This window comes from Budorcas taxicolor, chromosome 20 (assembly GCF_023091745.1).
Source record: "Budorcas taxicolor isolate Tak-1 chromosome 20, Takin1.1, whole genome shotgun sequence".
NCBI lineage: Eukaryota > Metazoa > Chordata > Mammalia > Artiodactyla > Bovidae > Budorcas > Budorcas taxicolor.
Window position 1 is genome coordinate 3,880,162 of NC_068929.1, and position 5,912 is coordinate 3,886,073.

Consider the following 5,912-nt stretch of genomic DNA (forward strand, 5'->3'; position numbering starts at 1 on the left):
GTCCCATGCTCGTGTATGGTTTAACCAATCAGCTATGCTGTTACAGGAACAAAGAACCGTCTGTATAAAAGTAGATGTGATTCAGTGCTCGGGGCTCTCATCAAGACTCCACTGCGCTGGATAAGACTTGAGCCCTAGGTCGAGCTAGCAATAAACCCCTTTATGCTTTTGCATTGCTGTGGATGTCTTATTCTCTCAGTTTTGGGGACTCGGACACTGGGCATAACAGTATTAAGTTAACTTCTCACCTTTAAAAATCACTCTATATAGCCTCCTCACTAATTATATATGTGAGCAAACACAAATAGCTGTGTTTAATTTTTATTCTAATATAATTCAGGATAATTGAGTCTAAGAATTTTGTCAATTTCTGTTTCCGTAATCTCAGAGATTTTCTGGAAGCAAGGAGAATTTGAACATGACTTTGAAATATAAGACTTTTTATTGTAACCTTGAAGGATGACTTGGAAATCTATAAAACAAGCAAGTGAAACCTCCAATGAGCTTTGTTACTAGTGCCACAGTTGGCTAGAACAAATGGTTGGGATCATTCTCTCACTTATATAAAATTATTGAGACAGCTACAGGGCTAAGAACTTCATTGTTGTAACATCATCTAATCACTAAAAGTATGCTCTACCATAGGCACAGAAAAGTCTAAGAGAATTAGAAGGGTTAGGATGCTGTCTTATGTTATTACCTTAAAGAGTGTGAATGAGATGCAGTACCTTGTTAGAATAGTAATTAATTTATTCTTATTTTGCCTATTTTCAAGGTAATCAGAGTATTTAGAAATGATAAGACCTAAATTTAGAGTTAATAAGCATTTGGTTAGAATCTCATATTAGCCACGTGGACTGTATGACCTTGCACAATTACGTGTGTGTGTGTGTGTGTGTATAGAGAGAGAGAATCTGCTATACTTAATACATATACTATATGTATATTATTACATATAACATTACATATATTTAAAATTTTACTATAATAATGACAACAGTATTTCACATGGTTTCTCTGCCAGGTTAAATTAGGAAAACTATGTACACTTTCTTGCTGTCTCACTTTAGATAGACTGGCACATAATAGGTAGAGAGTGAAGATTAGTTTCAATTACTCCACTGCTCTCTGCTCAGCAGTAAAGAATCCATTTGCCCAAACAGGAGATGTGGGTGCAATCCCTGATCTGGGAAGACCTTCTAGAGAAGGAAATGGGGACCCACTCCAGTTATCCTTGCCTGGAGAACCTCATGGACAGAGAAGCCTGATGGGCTACAGTGCATGGGGTCATGAAGAGCTGGACACAACTTAATGACTAAACAGCAACAGAAACAAACTCCACTGCTCTCACTTATCCCTAGCTAATAATTAGAACTGTGTCATAGATTTTTAAAATAATAGTTGTCATTTATATAATGATTGTGATGTGAAATGCAATATTCTAAACACTTTACATATAATTTGTTTACTTGTCACACAGAAGTATGCTAACAAAGTTTCACAGCAGTTGCTGTCACTGTCATCTTTCTCTTACAGTTGAGGGAGCTAAAGCACCGAGAGCTGGAGAGCTAAGCCGTGATGAAAATGGGATCGGGGCCCAGGCTCCTGCCCCCAAAACTTCAAGACAGATTGGCTGTGTAAGCTAGATTCTCATTATTGATTCTGTATATTGCATGGGAACATTGAAGCTTAATGTTCCGAGTCACTCCGCAAGTAGTTGACAGGTATAATTCAAATTCAGATATGTGTGAAGTCAGAGTTCACGAGGACAGCCATGAAGGTGCTTAGAGAATTAACAGTGCGGCCTCCATGAGACAGGCTGTGGTACAGGCTTGCCGAAGGCAGGGCAGAATGACTCAGTTATTTCCTGAAAACACAGTCCATTGCTCTCGGGGACTCATGGCAAGCATCCTTCCAATAGACTAAGAAGTGTTTCCCTGGGGGCTCAACCCTTAAAGAATCTGCCTACAATACAGGAGAATGCCTACAACTCAGGAGACCTGGGTTTGATCCCTGGTCGGGAAGACTCCCTGGTGAAAGAAATGGCAACTCATTCTAGTATTCTTACCTGGGAAATCCAATGGACAGAGGAGCCAGCTGGGGCCACAGTCCATGGAGCTGCAAAGAGTTGAACACGACTTAGTAACCAAATCACCTCTACCACCACCACCACCATTGATGTAGAGAAACGTGAGTGAGAAGAGAAGCACGAGGGGAAAAGTCAGAGATGAGAGTGGATCTTGGATTCTTGCTTTCAATGGGAATGACCAAAAAGATTCAATCAAACTTAAGTGATTCGCTAAATTTTTCATAAATGTATAGCAAAACAATGTTAGAATAGAAAATAAATTAATTGATACTATCATCTTTCAGTTCGCTACATGGTAGCCAATCATGTTTCAGTTTATTTTTGTTAACAAAAAAAAAATTATTTAAACAAGGTGAGTGTCTTGGATCCCTGTAGAAGCTATAGAAGACTGACACAGGTAGATTTATTTGTGGATAATATGCTAATACATATGATTTTGTAACTATTTTGACACATGTCAGTGGTCTCAGATCCATAAAAGTCTATTTTTGCATTAATAAAGCCAATCTGGTAAACACAGAAGCTACTTACCCAAGAAGGAGACATTTTCCTATTACCTAGATGAATAATTTCACCAATAGAACCAAGGACTTTTATATACATTCTCAAGTCATTAGGGACCTAATAACTGAAGATTCCAAACATGTTCATTTCCAAGAGATTCCTAGGGAATAATTAGTAGGTTATCGTGAATTATTATTTTGAAACAGCTTCATAATTATAATAGCAATTCTATTAGCATTAGTTTGAAGAGGCAATTTTTACTCTCAGTAATATTGTGGTTGTTTTTTTCTGACACTTGAAATCCCACTAGAGTCCTACACTCTAATACTGTAGAGGTTCTTTTAAATAGTTCATATGTTTTAAAATGTAGCTCTCATTTAAATTATTTCAAAAACCACATGGAAGTTCCTAAAAATGTTACTTGATATCCTCAGCACTGAAATGTAATATTTTTTGTTGCACTGAAGGGTGAGACCAGCGGGGCTGCTATAGAACCTGTTATCGTAGGTGCTTTCTGAGAAGATGAAAGGACTTTATTTTTTAAAAATTATCTATCTACCTATCTATTTACTTTCGCTGTGCAGTGTCTTCCTTGCTCTGCATGGGCTTTCTCTAGTTGCAGAGAGTAGGGCTACTTTCTGTTGCAGACAATGGGCTCTAGACCGTGGGCTCTAACATCACAGGTTCAGCAGTTGCGGTGCACAGCTTAGATGGAATGTGACTTGTGGTTATCTTCCTGGACCAGGGATTGAACCCATGTCCTCTGTAGTGGCAGGTGGACTCTTAACCACTGGACCACCGGGAAAGTCCCAGAAGGACTTTTAAATAAGAGTGGTATGCCTGAGAGCATCAAAAAGAGGCGAAACCATACCAGTTACTAAATACAGTTTTTCATCATCAACGTGATTGTTCTAATGTGTGTTTTGTATGACAGTTTCACTAAAGCAATAATATTTCAGCTGCTCTCAGAAAAACTTGCAGAACTTTTGGTAATTACACAGTACGTGGAGAAGGCAATGGCACCCCACTCCAGTACTCTTGCCTGGAAAATCCCATGGATGGAGGAGCCTGGAAAGCTGCAGTCCATGGGGTCGCTGAGGGTCGGACACGACTGAGTGACTACAGTTTCACGCATTGGAGAAGGAAATGGCAACCCACTCCAGTGTTCTTTCCTGGAGAATCCCAGGGATGGGAGAGCCTGGTGGGCTGCCGTCTATGGGGTCGCACAGAGTTGGACATGACTGAAGTGACTTAGCAGCAGCAGCAGAGTACCCAATCTGGAAATTTGCATGGCTACAAACACAGAGCTGTCTTCCTTTCACAGCATTTGCCAAATTTTAAATTGCTTGAAGTGGGGAGTTAAAGATGTGTCCAAAACCTCTGAAATACAAGAGTAGACAATTCTATATTACTTTCATGCTGAAGAGGCTAAGAAAGCTCGAGTACTTATGTGAAAGTCCTAGATCACTATGCCCTAGTAAGAGGGGTGAACTGGAGATACAGTGCATGTTGCCAAAACCAAAAGAATCAGTTTTCTATTGAATGGAGCTTATCACTCTTAATTGCATCAGAAAAATAATTGAAGCTTCACTGCTTTGAGAAATCCTGTAGAACATGTTTGTTTACAGTGATAAACAAATTACTAAGCATGATAACAGGAAATATTTTATGCCCATAAAAGAGGGAAAATGCCAAAAGCAAATACACATTGAACCAAAATTGGAGTTGGCAAGCAAGAATTTTAAAATAATTCTAAAAACATCCTAAAGAAAATTGTCAAAAAAAATTGAAAATGACAAAAGTTGGGAAGCACTTTGCAAATGATTGGAAACCTTAGAAAATAAAATTGAATTGAAAAATGCATCTAAATTAGCAACTTATTGAATGGATTTATTGATACATTGAATTTTTAAAAGCAAAGAATTGGATGAAAAGTGACAAGGTCAAAAGGGTTTGTATTAAGGACCTTTGGTTTGGAACTTGCAACTAATGTGGTAAAGGAGATCATCAATGGAGGAGGAAATGGCAACCCACTCCAGTATACTTGCCTGGAAAATCCCATGGACAGAGGAGCCTGTTGGTCTACAGTCCATGGGGTCACAAAGAGTCGGACCCGACTGAGCAACTAACACTTTCACTTTCGCTTGGCAAATGCGGTAAGGTTTTTGAAGCACTGAGCATAAGCTTTGGCACATGATAAATGTTGGCCATTATTATTCTTGTTGGTATCAATGACTGTTTCTTTCAGTCCTTGGGGGGACATGTCATTTGTGACTGTCCTTTCCGTGCATCCTCAGAGCGCTGGTGGCGTCAGTACCTTGTGAGCAGGGACACAGCTCTTCTGTAGCTGCTTCCCACTTTCTGCACTCACAGCCTTGAGTCTCAGTCTTGAAGAACACACGTAAAGGATATTAGAACCCAGAAGATAACATGTCTTTTTATAAATAGCTAATCAAAACTAGTAATTTTATAGGGAAGGAGTGCTCATCTTGTTTTTTGCTGCTGTAATTAAAAGGTTCATGGAACTAAAAAAAAAAAGGAGATCATCAAGAAAATATATGCTGCTGCTGCTGCTGCGAAGTCCCTTCAGTTGTGTCCGATTCTGTGCGACCCCATAGACGACAGCCCACCAGGCTCTCCCGTCCCTGGGATTCTCCAGGAAAGAACACTGGAGTGGGTTGCCATTTCCTTCTCCAATGCATGAAAGTGAAAAGTGAGAGTGAAGTCACTCAGTCGTGTCCGACCCTCAGCGACCTCATGGACTGCAGCCTTCCAGGCTCCTCCGTCCACGGGATTTTCCAGGCAAGAGTACTGGAGTGGGATGCCATTGCCTGCTACTTCCACTCAAATACTTAAATGCTCACCATGAACCAGCCTGAAGAAAACAGAGTTTCCTAGCAAATGCTCTTTCACACTGGTACTACTTGAGAGGAATGAACTTAAATAAAAGTGTTTCCCATATACTGTAGATCCTAGAATTCTTACATCTTTCAGATGATAGATGGCACCAGAGACAACTCTCTGTCTCTAGGAAAGAACACTGGAGTGGATTGCCATACTCTCCCCCAGGGACTCTTCCTGATCCCGGGACTGAAACTGCATCTCCTGCAGTTCGGCAGGCAAACTATTGCTGAGCCACTGGGGAAGCCTAAATCCCTTTATACACAGAGTCATATACATATTTCCAGAAGGAGTTGAATGCAGTTAATATCTTGAAAAAATTGTATGAGATGGCCGAGCTACCCTATGAGTAGTCAGGTAAAGTATCTTGTGTCCCTTCAGAGGTGAAAGCCTGTTGAAATAGGCACTGAACAGAATA